At 46.5% G+C, this 18,996-nt stretch overlaps 1 protein-coding gene and 1 non-coding gene across 6 annotated transcripts in view; one reads left to right on the forward strand and one right to left on the reverse strand.

The window, feature by feature from the left end:
• PDE4B (phosphodiesterase 4B) overlaps positions 1-18,996 on the reverse strand; it is a 294,866-nt gene that overhangs the window by 226,719 nt on the left and 49,151 nt on the right. The gene's annotated exons all lie outside the window — the stretch shown is intronic.
• Positions 5,702-5,839, forward strand: LOC114805582. Its single transcript, XR_003753553.1, has one exon. It is a non-coding gene; the product is annotated as a small nucleolar RNA SNORA7 (small nucleolar RNA).

The raw sequence follows: 18,996 nt of genomic DNA on the forward strand, positions 1-18,996 counted from the left end.
ATTCAATCGTATTTATTGAGTGCTTACTGTGTGCAAAGCACTGTATTAAACACTTCGGAGAGTTCAACATAACAACAAATAGACACAATCCTGCCCACATGGAGCTCACAGTCTTGTGGTGGGGGGGCGGTGAGGGGACTGACATTTATAGCAACAAATAAATAGGTAAATAAATAAATGATAGATATACACAGATAATGAGAATAAATAGTACGACTGATTTCTCGCACTTGCCTAAGGACTGCCAAAGGGGAAAAGAAGGGTGGAGATTTTAGCGCAACTTTCAGGTTGCAGCTAAATGGTTTGTAGCTCACCTGGGGTTAGGTTTGAAAGAAATCCCTAACAGTACATTTTTTTGTGATCGACTGAATGTTCTGGCTGCAAAAATAAATACTATGCTGATACCAGTTACCAGGGGGTTCACTAGCGGATTTTTTTTGAAAGAAATCCCTTACGGTCCATTTTTGGCAATCATCTGAATAATCGGGTTGGAAAAATAAAAAGGACCCCGATGACCAGTTGTCAGCGTGCCACGTGAAAGTCACCGGGCCTTAGAAATACGTTGGAGGAAAGGCAACATGAAGTTGAATGTGGTGAGGGAGTTTGGGCGGAGGAAGTGAAATGCTAAGGATTAAGATCAGGGATGAATGAAGGAAGACGCATTCTAATGTCTCCGGAGATTCAGGTCAGACTCCTGGCTCTAGCCAGGATGGGGTCTGGTGCTTCAGAGAAGCAGCATGGCTCAGAGGAAAGAGCCCGGCTTGGGAGTCATCATAGGTCATGGGTTCTAATCCCGGCTCTGCCACTTGTCAGCTGGGTGACTTTGGGCAAGTCCCTTAACCTCTCTGTGCCTCAGTTATCTCATCTGTAAAATGGGGATTAAGACTGTGAGCTCCAAGTGGGCAACCTGATTACCTTATATCCCCCTGCCCCCAGTGCTTAGAACAGTGCTTGGCACATAGTAAGCGCTTAACTCATACCATCAGTATTATTATTATTATTAAGCACTAAGCATTGTGGTAGAGACAAACTAGTCAAATTGGACACAGTCCTTGTCCCACATGGGGCTCGCAGCCTTAATCCCCATTTTACAGATGAGGTAACTGAGGAACAGAGAAGTGACTTACCCGAGTCACACAGCAGACAAGTGGCGGAGCCGTGCTTAGAACCCAGGTCCTCTGACTCCTAGGCTTGTGCTCTATCCTAAGCCACACTGCTTCTCAAATTTAAATCATTTTAAATTTCAAGTCAATTTTTTTACGGTCTCCCTCTCACTAAGACGTAAGCTTTGTGAGGGTAAGGATTCTAACTACTAACTCTATTGCACTTTCTGGGTTTGGGAGTCAGAAGGACCTGAGTTCTAATCCCAGCTCCTCCTCTTGTCTGCTATGTCATGTTGGGCAAGTCACTTCTCTGTATCTCAGTTATTTCATCTATAAAATGGGGGTTAAGACTTTCGAGTCTAATGTGGGACAGGGATTGTGTCCAACTTAATTAGTATCTACCTCAGTGCTTAGTACAGTGCCTGGCACATAGTAAGCATTTAAACACCACCATCATTATTATTCGTTCATTCAATCTTATTTATTGAGCATTTACTGTGTGCAGAGCATTGTAGTAGGTGCTTGGGAATATAACAATAAACAGACACATTCCCTACTATTATTATTATTACTATTAACAGCAATAATAGTAGGTGCTGAGTAAATTCATTCATTCAATCGTATTTATTGAGCGCTTACTGTGTGCAGAGCACTGTACTAAGCGCTTGGAATGTACAATTTGGCAACAGATAGAGACAATCCCTGCCCAACGATGGGCTCACGGTCTAAAAGGAGAGTAAATAGGACTGATGGCTTCTCCTTTGGTTGGTTTCCCTTTGACATCACCTCCTAACCTCGCTCTTCACTCTGTCAATTCTTCCCTCTCGTTTCCTCTGACTTCCCCTCTCTGAGGTCATTCCCATCCCCAGAACGCTAACAGCGAACACTACCCCCATCTTCCTGTCTCAGTCACCGCCACCCACCACCCCTCCCCGGCTGTCCACGTGGAACACCATTCATTCCTTCACACCGTTTGCCCGGCCGAAATCCTGTGGATGTGGTCACCGCACCCTAAAAGCAGTCGCCAAAGGGACTACTTGAGACCACGGCAACGAAATATCTTGGCGGAAAAGGCCTACGCTTCCGTTTCACGTAGTAACACCCACAGGCTCACAGGAACCTCAACCAGGAGTGGTTGAGGCCAATCCACTCTGCTCAGATACTTACATTCTCCGCTAAACATAGCTATTATATTTTAAGACTTCGCTCTCCAGCGTTTCTGCAGACCAAACTGACTCCTCTTCCAGAATCTCTCTATAGTAGGAAATAAGCATCCTTTAAGGCACCAATCTCTCCTATGAATCTATGCCTTATCGTGGCAGGAGAGTTTGTGTGCGCTGATGAAGCGTGGAGCTGTGCCACATAGGGCTACCCAGAATGGAAAGGTCTAAGCCCGGCTCCGTCACTTGTCAACTGGGTGACCTTAGGGAAGCCACTTAACTTCTCTGTGCCTCAGTTACCTCCTCTGCAAAATGGGGATGAAGACTGTGAGCCCCACTTGGGACAACCCAACTACCTTGTAACTACCTAGCGCTTAGAACGGTGCTTGGCACATAGTAAGCACTTAACAAATACCATAATAATAATAATTATTAATATTACTAAGCCAAAGCGTCAAAGTCGATTCACCTGTGCAGCATGGGAAAGAGTCAAAGCCGGAAGATCAAGTGATCAAAATGCTGATCAAAGACAACGGCCGAGACTGAAGAATTTACTGCGTGGAAGGCAATGGTAAACCACTTCCGTATCTCTACCAAGAAAACTCTACAGAAACACATACCAGAATGACTTTGTGACAGAAGATGGGATGTTCTGAAGAGGGGGTGTCCATGGAGTCGCTCTGGGTTGGAAATGACTCAGCAGCATTTGAAGAAGAAGAAGAAGGCACCGACAGTGGTAAGTCTTTTAAACAGACTTCAGGAAGTGACTTCTTTAATGATCTGAGCACTTTATGCCGAAGAGAAAGAAGCTTTCTCAAGTGGCCCTTCACGGAGTGAATTCTGGAGTCCCAAGCTGCGTATCACAGAAAAGCTTCTACCCCTCACTTGCACTCAGAATATGAGTTTTGGTAGTAACAATAATAATAACTGTGGCATTCGTTGGGTGTTTCCATGTGCCAGGCACTGCTAAGCACTGGGTTGGATCCAAGCAAATCAATGGACACAGTCCCTGTCCCACATGGGGCTCCCAGTCTTAATCCCCATTTTAGAGATGAGATAACTAAGGCCCAGAGAAGTGAAGCGACTTGTCCAAGGTAAGATAGCAGACAAGTGGTGGAGGCAGCATTCGAATCCAGGTCCTTCTGACTCTAAGGCCTGTGCTCTATTCACTAGGCCATGCTGGTCAAAACCGGACTCCGTCCCCATGGAAAAGTCTCAGGAATGGCAGGGAATGGACCGGGCAGGGAATATGTCTGTTGTACTCTTCCAAGTGCTCAGTATTGTGCTCTGCACACAGTAAGCGCTCAATAAATACTCACTCTGCCTCCCACACCTCCTCCCCTGGGACTTCTCCAAATCCAACCTCTTCGTTCCGCATCAAGGACTGGGTTTATTATTCTGTGTTGTCTGCCAAGACCCAGCATGGCATATAAAGCAGGACTTATCCCCAGCCACGTAACTCGGGCCAGGGGGATCTGGATGCGAAGGACCATTAGACTTGGCTCTTCTCCATCTTTTCTGTCTCCTGGGAGAGGAAACGGGAGCTTCTTGTGCGAGGAGCCCCGGGGGAAGGCAGATGATTTAAACAAACCCGGCCAAGAAAGGGAATTTCGGCTTTCCGGATCATTGTAACAGGGTGAGACATTAGCCAGGATGAGTCAGAACCCACGGACAGAGGAAACAGCTCAGAGATCAGGTGTTGGGAGAAACGGCTCAGCAGAACCTACTGTCATTCCCCGGGGCCAACGGGCAAATGGTAACCGGTCGGGGGTTAATAATAATAATTATAATAAAAACGGCTGTAGTAATTGTTAGGCGATCACTATGTGCCAGGCACTGTACTAAGCACTGGGGTAGATATGACATAATTGGGTTGGACACAGTCCCTGTCCCACATTGGATTCCCAGTCTTAATCCCCATTTTTTAGATGAAGAAACTGAAGCCCAGAGAACTGTCCCAGTTCCCACAGCAGACAAATGGTGGAGCCGGGATGAGAACCAAAGTCCTCTGACTCCCAGATCCGTGGTCTTTCCACTAGGCATCACTGCCCCTAAGGACCCTTGGAACAACTCCAGACAGCTGATTGGGAGCGCACGAAGTCTCTCTTCCCTAAAGCAGCCCTCTTGGTTCTCACCATTCCCAGGAAAGTCAGACAGACTTAGAGAACAGAGAATAAGCCCATTTCACAGGTGTCGCCCCATATATTTAAATGAACAAGAAATGTGGAGAAGCTAGCAGTTTCTAGCACAATCCCTTCGGATGGCCATGACCTTAAGGGGCACGTGGAGCATACCGAACTCAAATTCCACCTGCCTCTTCACTCGGTGTGGGAGGGGGGACCCTATTTCCTTTGATCGATTTGGTCAATGGACAGTATTCACTGGGCACCTGCAGAGTGCAAAACACTGTTGTAAATGCTTGGGAGAGAGCAGCTGAAGCAAACCATGCATTCCCAGGCCTCTGGAGGATGGGGGTTTGCCCTCTAATAGGGAAAATGGCCAGAAATGATTGACAAAGATTGGAAGCAGAAAGAAGAACAGGGATAAACATGGTACTAGTGCAACTGTATCAGGTAGAATAAAGTAGATAAAAACACAAATAAACACACATACACACATAAGGGCTAGGGACAAGGTGGAAATACCTAAGGGTTCGGGGTGGCTGTTGGTTTGGCATGACTTGGGTGTGGAGAATTAATCCAGGAAGGCTTCCTGGAGGGGATCATTTGGTGGAAACAGAAAAGACATCCTGGGTTTTATTTTGCTGCTTGCACTCAGATTGGTGGGTCCATGTGGGACGGGGACTGTGTCCAACCTGATTATCTTGGATCTTCCCCAGGGCTTAGAACTCAGTACACAGTAAGCACTTACCAAACGCCACCATTATTGTCATCACTAACCAATCAATCACTGTTATTATTAATATACTACTTGTTAAGCACTTACTTGGTGCCAAGCACTATTCTAAGCACTAAGGTAGATACATGGCGTAGTAAATAGAGTAGAGGCCTGGGAGTCAAAAGGTCATGGGTTCTAATACTGGCTCCGCCACCCGTCTGCTATGTGTCCTTGGGCAAGTCACTTCACTTCTCTGGCCCTCAGTTACTTCATCTGGAAAATGGGGATTGAGACTGTGAGCTCCACATGAGACATGGACTGTGTCCAACCCAATTTGCTTGGGTCTACCTCAGCATTTAGTACAGAGCCTGGCACATAATAAGTCCTTAACAAATACCATAATTATCATTATTTATTGTTACAAGGGAATCAGGTTGGACACCGTCTCTGTCCCACATGGGGCTCAAACTCTTCATCCCCATTTTACAGATCCCCATTTGAGGCCCAGAGAAGTGAAGTGTCTTGCCCAAGGTCACACAGGAGACATGAGTGCTTACTGTGTGCCAAGCACTGTATTAACTGTACTGTATTAAGGGCTTGCTCCTCTCAGGGTCGCACCTGGAGAGTTTCCAGTACTCTACAAGTCTTGGCTATGGAAGGGAGAGTCAAGCAGAGGCCTACCCATTCCATTCCTAGCTTGGCCAGTGGCTAGTGAGTGGAAGGCAATCTGCTACAAGTCAAAACTCACCCATGTTGGGCAGCAACGGCACGGGGGAGAGTCAAGGGCGGAAACTCAGGTTTACTGCATGGAAGGAGTCAGGGGTAAACCATTTCTGTATTTTTACCAAAACTCTTTGGATCCACTACCAGAATGATTGCAGATGGAGAGCGGGGTGTTCTGGGAGACATGTGTCCGTGGTGTTGCTAAAGGTCAGAAACAACTCGACGGCATAAGACGACAATTAAGGGCTTGGGAGAGTATAATAGAACAATAAATAGACACATTCCCTACTCACAACACCTAAATCTCAGCCCTGAGGTTCATCAAGCCTTCTCAGTGGTAGAGTCCATCACCAGCCTTCCATCACCAGCACCCAGCTGCTCCCAGAATCCAATCTGAAGCCTCAATTCCCACCCACCCAACCACACACACAAACCTCCAACCTGCTGCAACCAGGCTCCCGTTCTCTACATTCGTGATTCTCCCATCTCCACCCACTGCGCGTTGATGTACGTTACTAGGAAAATCGGCCAGACCCTTATTCCCGTTTCCTCGGCTGGGGCTTTTCTAGAAAGTAAGCTCATTGTGGGTAGGGAATGTGTCTGTTATAATGTTATACTGTACGCTCCCAAGTGCTTAGTAGAGTGCTTGGCACACAGTAAGCGCTCAATAGATACGATTGACTGACGGGCTCCTGAGATGGTCTTGTGGACGACCAAGGACCAGCTCGCTGTACCTCCATCCTCACGATGACAACACACAGGCTTTCGTGTTTCTGTCACAATCCATGGGCTCTCCACCTCAGGGCGGCCTCTCCCTAGTATGGCCTTGCAGAATCGACCATGCTAATGGTGTGCAGGGGGTGGCACCAAGTCCCCACCGGGTATGAGGTGCCAGTTGAATAACTACGGCGGGTAGCACATCAAGCCTAACACCGACCTTTGAGCAGGGTGCCATTCCAAGTAGAGCACCTACTACAGCCCCATCATCTATTGAGGAGGATAGATCCTACACCTACTACACCCCGGTCACCTAACGAGGAGCTTGTTGTGGGCAAGGAACGTATCTGTTATGTTGTTATCTTGTACTCTCCCAAGAGCTGAGTACAGTGCTCTACACACAGCATTTGATAAGTACAATTGACAACTGACAGGGCACCACGCCGATCACCTACTATACTCTGGTCACCTATCAAGGAGGACGGTGCCAACCTTCTCACTGTGCCTCAATCTCACCTCTCTCGCCGCCGACCTCTGGCCCATGTCCTTCCTTTGGCCTAGAATGCTCTCTCTCCTCAAATCCGATAGACAACGATTCTCTTCCCCGTCAAAGCCTTATTGAAGGCCCATCTCCTCCACTAGGCCTTCCCTGACTAAACCCCATTTTCCTCATCTCCCACTCCCTTCTGTGTCACCCTGATTTGCTCCCTTTGCTCTTCCCCCACCCTTCCAGCCCCATGCCACTTACTTATATATCTGTCATTTAATTTATTTGTATTGGTCTGCTCTCCTCCCCTCTAGTCTGTGAGCTCGTTGTAGGCAGGCATTGTCACTGTTTATTCTTGTACTGTACTTTCGCAAGCTCTTAGTACAGTGCTCTGCATATAGTAAGGGCTTAATAAATACAATTTGAACGAATGAATGAATGATAGGGTGACTCGCCAGGCACCTAATACACTCCAGTCACCTATCAAAGAGGACAGGAAAGGTTCCCAAATTCATTATGATTAGGGTTAGATTGTCATCGTCTTAGTTGGTGCTGGCTTTTCTACAATTCTACTTTCCGTATTTTTCTATTTCTTTTTGTGGGCGGTAATAACCTGAATGACATTGTTCTATCATCTTTGCAGCTTTTTGCTAATGAACCTAATTTAGCTCCACTGATATGGAATTTATTTCCCTCTGACCCTTTCAGCTTAACCAACTAAGGCCAACCTTTAAAGGATTCATTAAATCTTCGCTTCCTTTGGGGTCCCTCCGCACCTTCAGCTTTCCCCACTACCTCCCCCACTGTGTGGGATCCATAGGTAGCATTTCCATTAAAATTAATAGGTCCTGCTACCGCCCGGGTTCTAAGCGAACAGAACTTCCACCGTCATCAAAAAAAAAAAAAAAGCCCAAACAAAGGCATTTAAAATGCTTGAAATACCGCAAACCGAGGAAGGCTCGGATGAGAAGCCGGTGGGGAGAAGACAAGGCTCGACTTCAGAGCAAATGACTGAAATTCTCAAATCCACAGCCTGAGACTGTGCCCACGACTTCCATCCGATTCTTTTCTCCAACCATGAGATCACACCCCAGGCCTCAGAACCAGAGACCCCAAGCACTCTGCCTCCTTACAAAGGCTGCTGAGCACTGAAGAAAGCCAGCCGCAGCCCTGGGATCCATCCATTTTCCGTTGTTCGAAAAACCCACCCAGTTGAGTTGTCCAGGCCGGATTCTTTATTTTATTAACCCTCTAAGAGCTGCCTTCTGAAAACAACCGATCCACAAGTGATGGGTATAATTGGTCTCTGCTGATGCAATGAGTGCGGCGGTTCCAGAATTAGAAGACACCCATTTTTCCTTTAAGAAATGCAATTTTTGCCCCGGACAGTTTCGAAGACATGCCGGTGCTTTTCTGGGATCCCAGCAGATCTCAGATGCTTGTGGAATTTGTGAAGTGGAATTTGGGAGAGGAAGAGTCCAGCCCTCTCAAAAAGGGTTCCCCGATGGATAAATGCCTTAATTAGGAATGCTCAGCCGGTTGAACGTTGCTGAGAGAGCAGGCATACTCCAACAATCAAATTTCATCTCCCCGTTCTATTCCCGGAGCGCCAACGCAGCTTCACACTAGAGACTGCCAGTTCTGAGTTGAGAGGAAACCATCTCAGGGAGAGCTCTGGGTTTAAGAGCCTGGGAATGGGAGTCAGAAGGTCATGGGTTCTACTACTACTAATAATAATAGTGATGGTATTTGTTAAGTGCTTACTATGTGCCAAGCACCGTTCTAAGCACTGGTAGATACAAGGTTATCAGGATGTCCCACATCGGGCTCAGAGTCTTAATCCCCATTTTACAGGTGAGGTAACTGGGGCACAGAGAAGTTAAGTCACTTGCCCAAAGTCACAGAGCGGACAAGTGGTGGAGCCGGGATTAGAACCCACGACCTCTTACTCCCAAGACCGTGCTCTTTCCGCAACTGACAGGGCACCACGCCCTGTGACCATGGGCAAGTCATTTCACTTCTCTGGGTCTCAATGCCCTCATCTGTCAAATGGAGACTTCTTAATGAATGTGAGCCCAAAGTGGGACAGGGACTGTGCCAACCTGACTAATTTGTATCTACCCCAGCACTTAGAACAGTGCTTGGCAATGGTGAATGCTTAACAAATACAATAATAATAATAATAATAACAATAATAAATAAGTAATAATAAAGGATTGGGGTTTGAACTCTGACCAGTGGTCAGGAGGTAGTGAACGATTTTTAGGGCAGGAATTTTTTTATTTCCCAGGTCATCCACAGAAGTCCTTATTTGGAATGAGATTTAGATCCAGGAAGAGGGAGAACAATAGGAGCAGATAGCCCTTACCCTCTCATAAACTTTGTCATTTCTTGGGATCTCTTCTGGGATCCCAGCCAAAGCCAGTACTAAGCGATGAATGGAGTCTGGTAGGTTTTTCTGTGTGCTTGTGGTGGTATTTGTTGGGCGCTTACTATGTGCCAGGCACTGTACTAAGCGCTGGGGCAGAGGCTATCTGGAGGCTGGAGTGAGAGGTGAGCAAACGTGGCTTCAGTACAGAATTCTTTCTATTGACCCTTCCCTCCCCCTCTGGACCATAAGCTCCTTGCAGGCAGGGAATGAGTCTGCTAACTCTGGATTGGAATCTCCCAAGCGCTTAGTACAGTGCTCTGTATATAATAAGCACTCAAGAAGTACCATTGATTGATAGGTACAAGTTAATCAGGGAGGACACAATCCATTGCCCCAAGTGGGGCTCACGGTCTTAATCCCCATTTTGCAGATGAGAGAACTGAAGTACAGAGAAGTGAAATAACTTTCCCAAGGTCACATAGCAAACAAGAGTCAGGTCCTTCTGACTCCCAGGCCCATGCTCCACCCACTTGGTCACACTCCTTCTCTTAAGTTGACCCTGTCATGTCGCTTTTCCGGTCGGTCACTTTTCCGTCATCAAAATCAGTGTTATTTAGTGAGCACTTAGTGAGCATTATACCAAGCGCTTGGGGCAGTACAATGGCACTGGTAGACACATTCTAGTGGTTCCAATCGCGACTCAGCCACTTGCTTGCTGTGTGACCTTGGGTCCGTTTAACTCCTCTGTGCCTCAGTTTCCTCAACTGTGAAGTAGGGATTCGATACCTGTTCTCTCTTTTACTTAGACTGTGAGTCCCATGTGGAACAGGGACTGTGTGGACCTGATTAACTTGTATCTAGCCCAGTGTTTGACACACAGTAAAAACTTAAATACTAACATCATCATCATCATTAATGGTAGGGTGTGCAAACCAATATACACAATTGTATTTCACCCTCCCATTTGCCTGGAACTCCCTCCCGCTTCACATTATATTGTCCTCTCCCAAGCGCTTAGTACCGTGCTCTGCATACAGTAAGTGCTCAATAAATACGATTGACTGACTGACTGACTGACTGATATCTGGCAGACCACTTCTCTCCCCTTCTTCAAAGCCCTCCTAAAACCACACCTCCTCCAGGAGGTCGTCCCTGATGAAGCTATCGTCTCCCTTCTCCCCTTCTGCCACATCATTACTTGCGTTCCTCCCACCACCTGCCACAACACTTTTGTGTATATCTCTTGACATTCAATTGCTGCCTCCTACTTACAAGTGATTTTTGTATCTGTTTCTGCCACCAGCCTGTCAGCTCTTTGAGGGCAAGGATCATATCTACTGACTCTCTCGTACTCCCTCGGGCTTCTAGATCAGTGCTCAGTGCAAAATCGGCATTCAGTAAATACTGAGGATCGATTCAGTGAGAGCAAAGAGGGTTACAATTTCCCAAGCGCTAACACGGTGCTCTAGGTGCTTGGTAAATACTAATGATTTGATTGATTGATTGAGGCGGTACTTGGAAGAATGTGAACTTCAGGAAAAGGTAAAAAAAAACCAAAAACCCAAAATACCAGAGAACCGGGTGACCCAAAGATAATAGAAAAATAAGGCCCTTGTCTGGAATTTGCAAGCATTTCAGAGCACCAAGATACAGACAGAAGAGGAGACATGTCACCCTGAAACCTGCATCCAGAAAAAAAAAATTTGATATTCATGACATCTAGCTTGTTGTCAAGGAGACTTATGGTAATCACAGTAATTCTCCTTTCAATTCCAAGCTATCATTTATTCGGTCCAGAACCACCGCATTATAATTAAGAACCATTTTCCCATAGACCACATTATATTTCCTAAGGAGTATTCTTGACCTGCGTGTTTTTTTTCTGAGATAAGTGTAGGCCCAAAGAAATGCAACCGTCTTTTCAAACATGAGTTGCGTATTTAACTCGAATAATTAAGTGTCTGTGTGTGAGAAGTCTTCTGTGAAAACAAATTAAGGCCCTGAAAAGTCAAATGGCAATCAAACAGGAGGAGGGCCTGCTGGTTGCACTAAGAGGATTTAGGTCATCATCATTAGCTGCTTCCTCATTGGCCATGTGTTGCTGGGCAAATTATCCGTCCCCTGAGCAAATCGTTTACCCTCCCTGAACCTCAGTTTCCTCACCTGCAAAATGGGGTTAAGCTCCTCATGTTGGCTCTTAAGACCTAGTGGATATAGCCCGGGCCTGGGAGACAGAAGGACCTGTCTCTAATCCCTGGCTTGGCCACTTATCTGCTACGTGACCTTGGGCAAGTCATTTAACTTCTCTGTGCCTCAGTTACAGCATCTGTAAAATAGGGATTGAGACTATGAGCCCCATGTGGGACAGGAACTGTGTCCAACCCGATTTGCTTGTATTCACCCAGCGTCTATTTGCTTGTATTCACCCAACACTTAGCACAGTGCCTGGCACATAGTAAGTACTTAACAAATATTATCAGTGCTTGGAACGATGCCTGGCACATAGTAAGCGCTTAACAAATACCATAATTATTAAACCCTACTCTGCCCCTTGTCTGCTGGATGACCTTGGGAAAGTTACTTCACTTCTCTGGGACTCAGTTCCCTCATCTGTAAAATGGGGATTAAGACTGTGAGCCCTATTTGTGACAGGGACTGTGCCCAAATCAATTACCTTCTGTCTACCCGAGCCCTTAGAACAGTGCCTGGCAAATAGTAAGCACTTAACAAATACCATAATTATTTTATTACTAGGAAATTTGTTGGGATGCCCAACTGAGAAACAGGGCACCCTCTTCTAGATGGGGGTGAGCAGTCAGAATTCTCTGAGCATCCACTGGGTGCAATGCACTGGGCTAAGTGTTTGAGAGAGAACCACTGAAGAATAAGTCGGGTTTTCCGCCCACAAGGAGCTTACCCTTCGATGGGGGAAGACAGCCACAGAATATCTGCAAATGGAGTAAACAGAAGAAAAGATACATGCACACAAGGGGCTGAGGATGGAGCTAAATAATCATAAGTGCTTATAGGGGAATATATCTGTTTATTGTTCTACTGTATGCTCCCAAACGCTTAGTACAGTGCTTTGTGCTCAATAAATACAATCGAATGAGTGAACGATTGAATGAGCTGGGTTGCTACAACTGGGGGAGTTGGGATTTTAGGAGGGCTTTGAAGATGGGGAGAGCTGTGGGTTGGGGGACTTGGTGGCAGACAGTGGTTCTCCAGGCTGGGGGGCGGGGAGGGGCGTAGGGGCAGGGGGAATGCTTGAGCCCTTGCTGGCCTGAGGCCTGGATTGACCGCACCATCCTTCCTAGAATCCTGCTCCCCAAATCCTGGTCCCCTCAACCCTCCAGATGACACCAGCTGATCCCCAGGATGAGGTTGGGAAAACATAACCTTAGTGTGGCCCTGTAGCCCTTTGGGAAGAACATACTCCTGGGGACTCAGGAGACCTGAGCTCTCATTCTGTTCTGCCACTGGCCTGCTGGGTGACCTCCAGCAAGCCATTTAACCTCTATGGGCCTTCTCTCTGTTAAAATGGAGATAGGCCACCAGCTCTCCCTTCCTCTTAGTCAATTGTATTTATTGAGCGCATGCTATGTGCTGAGCACTGTACTAAGAGCTTGGGAGAGGACAATACAATGATAAACAGACGCATTCCCTACCTACAGTGAGTTTACAGACTAGAGGGGAGTTTACACTCAGACTGTGAGTCTCGGCAGGGACGAGGCCCAAGTTTGATCGGATTATTCTGCATCTACCAGAGCCCTTGGAGCATAGTAAACGCGTATTAACTACCACCATGTTATCCCTGCTAGCTGATGTCATCGGGCAGACTCCTATGATTAAAAAAATACATGCCAAACTTTCCCTGACTGGACAACTCCTCTCTGGGTTCCAGTCCCCGCCTGCTGAAAGCCAACAAAGAAGTATCAGCAGCAATCCTCCTCATTGTTAGTTAGATAACGAGTCGGAGACCATTAGTACCGCAAAGACACCGCTGGAGCCTGGGAAAAATTTTCCCATCTGCCATTAGGCCTGCTCCACGCAGACACAATCACAATTTCCCAGTGTGTTTTGGCAGGAACCACAAAACCGAACAGAGATATCGAGGTCACCTCCTACCTTCGTTCCTGAAAATATTAAGAGATCTTTCCTGAAAACATGAATCCCGCTGAGCCTCGGTCGGGAGAGGGCAGGGAAAGCTCTCTGGGCTGGGATTGCTGCGGTCCTCTGATCCGGCCATGATCTAAGATAGTTGTAAAATGACTTGCCTCACCGCTCTCCTACTACAACCCGCCCCACACCCTTCACTCCTCTAATACCAACCTAATCACTCTATCTCTATCTCATCTCTACTACTGCTGACCTTTCTCGCCCACGTCCTGCCTCTGGCTTGGAACACCCTCCCTCCTTATATAATAATAATAATAATGTTGGTATTTGTTAAGCGCTTACTGTGTGCAGAGCACTGTTCTAAGCGCTGGGGTAGATACAGGGGTAATCAGGTTGTCCCACGTGAGGCTCACAGTCTTGATCCCCATTTTACAGATGACTGAGGCACAGAGAAGTGAAGTGACGTGCCCACAGTCACACAGCTGACAAATGGCAGAGCTGGGATTCGAACCCATGACCTCTGACTCCCAAGCCCGTGCTCTTTCCACTGAGCCATGCTCATATCTGACAGACAATCACTCTCTTGACCTCCAAAGCCTTACTGAAGGCACATCTCCAAGAGGCCTTCTCTGACTAAGCCCTCCTTTCTTCTTCTCCTACTCCTTCCTGCGTAGCCTTCGCCCTTGGATTTGCTCCCTATATTCACTCCTCCCTCAGCCCCACAGCACCAATGTCCATAGCTGTAATTTATTTATTTCTATCTGTCTCCCCCTCTGGACTGTAAGCTCTGTTATTGTTATCAATAGAATTTCTTGAGCATCTACTATTTGCAGCACATTATACTAAACACTTGGGAGAGTACCACAGAGTTAGCAGGTTTGCTTCTGCTCTTGAGGAGCTGACAGTATATCTGGTAATTCTTTATTCATTCATTCCTTCATTCATTCAGTTGTATTTATTGAGCGCTTACTGTGTGCAGAGCACTGTACTAAGCACTTGGAAAGTACAATTCAGCAGTAGAGGCAATCACTGCCAATAAAGGGCTTATAGTCTAGAGGCGGAGGAGACAGACATCAAGACAAGTAAACAGGCATTAATATAAATAGAATTATATTATTTGCATATATACATAAGTGGTATGGGGTTGGGGAAGGGGACCAGAGCTAAGGGAGCGAGTAGGGGCGATGAGGAGGGGAGAGGGACCTGATGAAAAGGGGGGCTTAGTCTGGGAAGGCCTCTTGGAGGAGGTGAGCCTTCAGTAGGCTTTGAAGTGTGGTTGTTTGGCGGATTTGAGGAGGGAAGACATTTCAGGCCAGAGGTAGGACGAGGGCCAGGAGTCGATGGCGGGACAGGCGAGAACGAGGCACAGCGAGGAGGTTAGTGGCAGAGGAGTGGAGTGTGTGGGCTGGAATGTAGAAGGAGAAAGGGGAAGTGAGGTAGAAGGGGGCAAGGGGATGGAGAGCTTTATTGTGTCCCAAGATCTCAGTGGATTAAAAATCTGATGTCTCTGGGCCTCGGGTACATATGGTTCCCGAGAGTAACAGATGGAGAAAAATTACAGAACGTTTTCAAGGGAGGCTGATATCCTCAGTGAAAACCTCCGGGTGAATTTCACATTCTCTGAGGGCCGCTGATCCATCTGCTTCACTCAATTGCTCAATGTAGCAATCGTACTTATTGAGCGCTTATTGGTTGCAGAGCCCTAGGCTAAGCACTGGGCCTAGATTGTAAACTCCCTGAAGGCTGTGAGCCCCTTCTAGACTGTGAGTTCTAGGCGGGCAGGGAATCAATCATTTGTATTTAGTGAGCGGTTACTCTGTGTGGAGCACTGTACTAAGGCTTGGGAGAGTACAATAAAACAATATAGCAGGTAGACATGGTCCCTGCACACAAGGGAATGTGTCTATCAACTCTGTTATATTTTATTAGTAGTAGTAGTAGTAATAATAATAATGATAAATGTGGTATGTTAAACACTCATTGTGTGCCAGACACGGTACTAAGCGCTGGGGCAGATACAAGCAAATCAGGTTGGAGACAGTCCCTGTCCCACATGGGGCTCAAAATTTGTCTCCATTTTACAGATGAGGTAACCGAGGCACAGAGAAGTTAAGTGACCTGCCCAGGGTCACACAGCAGACAAGTGGCAGAGCTGGGATTAGACGCTTTCTACTGTGCTCTGCACACAGTAAGTGCTCAATAAATATGATTGAATGAATGAATGATTGACTGACTGGGAGAGAATACAACGGAGTTGGTAGAGCTGTCCCCTGACCACAAGAAGTTGAGTGTCTAGAGGGGATTTTACAGTCTAGGTGCTTCACCTAAAACCTTTGGAATGGGTTCCTGGAGATAATAATAATAATGTTGGTATTTGTTAAGTGCTTACTATGTGCAGAGCACTGTTCTAAGCGCTGGGGGAGATACAGGGTGATGAGGTTGTCCCACGTGGGGCTCACAGTTTTAATCCCCATTTTACAGATGAGAGAAATGAGGCTCAGAGAAATTAAGTAACTTGCCCACAGTCACACAACTGACAAGGGGCAGAGCCGGGATGATATCAACAACAATAATAATTCTGGTGCTTGTTAAGCACTTAGTACGAGCCAAGCACTGTTCAAACCACTAGGGTAGATACAAGTTAGACCCTGTCCCGCATAGGCCTCACACCCTTAATCCCCATTTTCTAGTTGAGATAACTGAGGCCCAGAAAAGTGAAGTGACTTTCCACAGATCAAGGAGGGGATGTGGTGGGACCGGAATTAGAACCCATGACCTTCTGACTCCCAGGTTCGTGCGCCATCCACTAAAAGCCACGCTGCTTCTCCAGCAGATCAACAGCAGAGAGAGAACAGCTCCAGGCGCGGTTCGGGGAACACTGTTGCCAAATTTTGTTTCACAGTGAGGTGCAGCTGGATGAGCTTTTGATGGAAGGTTTTTGCGCAAAGAAACCCAGCTCTGCCTTCGATGAGAGGAGCGGCAGCTCCCCCTTGTGTTCTGAAAGAAACTGATTGACCAGAAGCCAATCACTTCCTGAGCCATCCTCCAAGGGTCTGGAGGCAATCAATCAATCAATCAATAATAATAATAACGATTAACAATTGTGGTAACTATTAAACGCTTACTTTGTGCCAGGCACTGCACTAAGATGCAAGGTAGATGCAAGGTGGGACCCTGTCTCTGTCCCACATGGTGCTCGCAGTCTTCATAATGATAATAATAATAATAATGTTGGTATTTATTAAGCGCTTACTATGTGCAGAGCACTGTTCTAAGCGCTGGGGTAGATATGGGGTAATCACATTGTCCCACGTGAGGCTCACAGTCTTAATCCCCATCTTATGGATGAGGTAACTGAGGCCCAGAGAAGTGAAGTGACTTGCCCAAGGTCACACAGCAGACAAGTGGCAGAGCTGGGAGGAGAACTTATTACTTACTCTTATTTTTTTAAGTAAGTCTTACTTATTTGAGTAAGGACTTAAATATCATAAAATACAAATACGATTCATTTCGCCTCTAAGGGGGAAAAGTAGAATCTTAAAAACATATTTCCAAGGGTACTCAGTTATCTCGTTTGTAAAATGGGAATTAAGACTGTGATGATGATGATGAGGAGGACGATGATGGTATTTGTTAAGCGCTTAGTATGGGCCAAGCATTGTTCTAAGCACTGGGGAGGATACAAGGTAATCAGGTTGTCCCACGTGGGGCTCACAGTCTTCATCCCCATTTTACAGATGAGGGACCTGAGGCACAGAGAAGTTAAGTGACTTGCCCAAAGTCACACAGCTGACAAGTGGTGGAGCCGGAATTAGAACCCATGACCTCTGATTCCCAAACCCGGGTTCTTTTCATTGAGTCACGCTGCTTCTCTGTGAGCCCTTTATGGTACGTGGACTTGGGTCCAACCTTGTATCTACCCCAGCATTTAGTACAGTGCCTGGCACATAGTAAGCACTGAACAAATACCATTAAACAAAAAAAGAATTAGTATAAGGACCTTACAGTTAGTAAGAGGATGCTCCTCATAATAAACCGATACTGTTCTCTCTCCCAAGTGCTTAGTCTCCTGAGTATCCTCTACCTGCATACTAGAATTGAGCCTAGTGGGAGGCCGGGGAAGGATAAGAGCTGAGCATTCACAAACAACACCTCAGAGCAAAGTCACAAATAGGTACGTGTAGTGGAATAAAAAAATTCTAAGAACACCAGAGCCCTAAAGCAAACATTAACAATTGTGATATTTGTCATGTCTTTTGTTTTAATGACATTTAAGCGCTTACTATGTGGCAAGCACTGGGATAGGTATAAGATAATCCAATTGCACACAGTAAGTGCTCAGTAAACACAAGTGAATGAATGAAATTGGACACCGACCATGTCCCGCATAGGGTTCACAGTTCTAATATCCATTTTACAGCTGGGGTCACCGAGGCCCAGAGACATGCCCAAGGACAGACAGCAGATACGGGGCAGAGCCATGATGAGAACACAGGTCCTCTGACTCACAGGCCTGGGCTATTTCCACCAGGCCACGCTGTTTCCCAGACTATTTGACCATTTACTGTGTGCAGATCACTGTACTTAGCGCTTGGGAGAATACAATATACTCTCTAGGTCTCAGCTTCCTCATCTGTAAAATGAGGATAAAATAAATTGTGAGCCATCGGTGGGACAGAGGCTGTGTCCAATCTCATAGCCTTGTAACTACCCCAGTACTTAGCAAGTAGCAAACCTTAAAAAAACCACACACACAATTCTGTCAACAAAAAGGCCCACCCAAACTCTGGCCGGGACGATTGAAGGCAATGGAGCAGGTTTTTTCCATCACCTCCATCTCAGCAGAAGAGGCAGGTTCTCCGCCACCTCAAGAAAGCTGGGTTGGAGTTCAGTCAATCCTTCAATCAATCAATGATATTTATTAAGCACAGTATGGAGTAGTGCCCCTCTAGCCACACTGTTTCACAAAGGATTAAATATGATCATCAGCTCCCCATAATAGATCCATTCAATCATATTTAGTGAGCACTGAACTAAGCACTTGGTAGAGTACAACCTAAGAATAAACAGACACATTCCCTGCCCACACAAGCTTATAGTCTAGATCCCTTTTAAAGCTGAAAGCCCACACTCCATCTTCATTCAGTCATATCTATTGAGAGCTTACTTTGTGCCCAACACTGTACTAAGCACTTGGGAAAATACAAGCTAACAATAAACAGATACATTCCCTGTCCATAACGAGGTTACAGTTTAGAGGGGGCTTAATGATTGGGTAGACTGATGGCGTCCCTAAAAGGTGTGAAAACCTACCCAGAAAGAGATCAAGACCCCCCTACCCTCCACTCCCCTCAAAACCAGAGCTCTGGAGCTGCACTCTGATCCTTTCCTTCTTCTCTGGGGCTAGGCCGGACCCATACAGCCCACAATGACCACCAACATGTCTCCTCCCTGAGCCAGAACCTGTGTTCCTTCCTT

This window comes from Ornithorhynchus anatinus, chromosome 18 (genome assembly GCF_004115215.2).
Source record: "Ornithorhynchus anatinus isolate Pmale09 chromosome 18, mOrnAna1.pri.v4, whole genome shotgun sequence".
NCBI lineage: Eukaryota > Metazoa > Chordata > Mammalia > Monotremata > Ornithorhynchidae > Ornithorhynchus > Ornithorhynchus anatinus.